This window comes from Elephas maximus, chromosome 10 (genome assembly GCF_024166365.1).
Source record: "Elephas maximus indicus isolate mEleMax1 chromosome 10, mEleMax1 primary haplotype, whole genome shotgun sequence".
Lineage (NCBI taxonomy): Eukaryota > Metazoa > Chordata > Mammalia > Proboscidea > Elephantidae > Elephas > Elephas maximus.
Genome location: NC_064828.1, coordinates 33964819 through 33967158, shown reverse-complemented (window position 1 = coordinate 33967158; position 2340 = coordinate 33964819). Strand labels below are relative to the sequence as shown.

The 2340-nt window shown below is 41.3% G+C and overlaps 1 pseudogene; it reads right to left on the bottom strand.

Annotated features, from left to right (window-relative positions):
• Positions 1 to 1197: 1197 nt before the first annotated feature.
• On the bottom strand, positions 1198 to 2126 carry LOC126083655 (olfactory receptor 49-like; annotated as a pseudogene).
• Between the last annotated feature and the right edge of the window lie 214 nt (positions 2127 to 2340).

Genomic DNA, 2340 nt, shown 5'->3' with positions numbered 1-2340 from the left:
AGTTAGTTACAGGTGATATTTTCTTACACGTATCATTTTCTACCCTGAATTATTAGTTATTTATGTACTTTCTGTCTTCTATATTAGATTTAAAAATTTTCAACAGCATGGGTTATGTATTTTTCCCAGACCACATAGTACATCTCCTTGAACATGGCATTTGTGTAATAATTGGTTTGGATTAAATTAATATGTTAGCTAATTTGGTTACTTATTTAATATTTTTTCATTTACCAATATGAATTTCTTCATCTTTATCTTCATCAATAGTGAACAGTTAATAATGAATTGCAGTAGTTTGAATATTATATTTGACTTTACATGAGATTTTAAATAACATTTTAAATATAAGGTCTTTGAAAATGCTTTTGTTGATAACTGATGTGAGAGTCAAAAATAAGAGAGTGAAGGTGGGATGAGAATTGAGGGAAAGGAACTAACATTTGTTGCAGACTTGTTATATGCCCGTCACTCTGTAAGGCACTTTGTATACAGTATCTCATTTGACTTTCATACTAATCCTTTGGAATGGTATTGTCATCCCTATCTTATCTAAGATGAGGAAACTGGGGACCAGAGAGGTTCAGTGTCTTATCTAAGTTAATACAACTATTAGGTGGAAGAGCCTTTATCGATAGGAAATTAGGAATTTGTATGAATTTTAATACTCAAAAAGTGTAAGTAGGCTATATGCAAAATAATAATCAATTATCCTTAGTCTTTCTTTGACATACTGCTGATACATTTCTGTGACAGGACTATGGTATAGGTGTGAAATTAGAACTTTGCAAACAGAGTACTGTTCTCTGAGGATGATGAAGACACACAAAGCAATTAATAAGTCTGCAAGTATTTATTGAATACCCATGTGATCTACTTCAATGTACTGAAGCTTGTGATTTATAGTGAAATACAGAGCTAGTTTCTGCCCTCAAAGAGCTTATATTCTGTTGAGAACCCAGGCATACACAGAAAGAATGAACATAAATAATCAAATTTGATATTTAATAAAAATGCCATGAGGAGCAAGACAGCTTCTGAGATTACCCTGAGTTGCATACTGGTTGGAACCATTTTTCCACAGCAGAGATGTCATAAGAATATTTTCCCGAAAGATAAGGCTGAATTTCTTGCAGGGACCTGTTACTCCCTTAGCTGGTCTGGGAACATTATCTTTAGCCTCTTTGTTCTACAGTTTTATGAGAGGAGCTTGCTCACCTTCTCCCTCAACACCTGCTTCACCTGTTTGTTCCTCAGAGTGTAGATGAAGGGATTGACCATCGGGGTCACCACAGTGTTGAGCAAGGCCACTACTTTGTTCCTGTCCTCCTCCTGGCCACCCTTGCCCAAGCGGACATACATGAAGATGCAGCTGCCATAGAAGAGAGACATGACAATAATGTGGGAGGAACAGGTTGAGAAGGCTTTCTGGCGCTCCTGGGCTGAGCGGATGTGCAGGATGGTGTGACGGATGTGACCATAGCAGGTGGCTGTCAGAGGGAGAGTGCGCAGTAAGCTGATGTTGGCTACAATAAAGCCCAGGAGCTCTATCAGACTTGTGTCTGCATATATGAGTTCCAGGATAGGAAAGTTGTCACAGAAGAAATGATTAATAATATTGGGACCACAGAATGGCTGCTGAAATGCAACTGAACGTGGAACAATGACGAGAAGGAATCCTGCCATCCATGAATAAAGGACCAACTGGACACAGACCCTTTTGCTCATGATGGTGGCATAGCGCAAGGGGTTACAGATGGTCACATACCTGTCAAAAGACATCACTGCCAGGAGATAAAACTCTGTGGTGCCTAGGGAAAAATAGGGAAAACTCTGTAGGAAACATCCTGGGAGGGAGATGGTCTTCCTTCCAGTTAAGATATTGTTCAGCATCTTGGGAAAATGACTGAGGTGAGCGAGATCTCCAGGACAGCAAGGTTGCTGAGGAAGTAGTACATGGCGGTGTGGAGGCGTCTGTCCATGAGGGTGATGACCACGATGAGGAGATTCCCCAGCAGAGTGAGGAGGTAGGTCAGGAGAAACCCCAGGAAGAGGAGCATCTGCAGCTCACAGACGTCTGAGAGCCCCAGCAGGACAACCTCAGTGACAGTGGTGCTGTTTCCCATGGCTCCTTGACCTTGCTGGGGATGGTCAATCAGAGGTGTTTGGCATCAAGGTTGTGATAATCTGGGCATCTGAGTACAGCCTGGAATTGAAAGACTGAAGGGATGAGTGTTGCATTTTGGGCTGAAAGAATCTTTTATTCCTAGGAAGGGCATGTGTTACCACCACTGTCTACTCAGGCAGGGTATGCAGAGCCCCTGCCGGGACCTGTTTCAT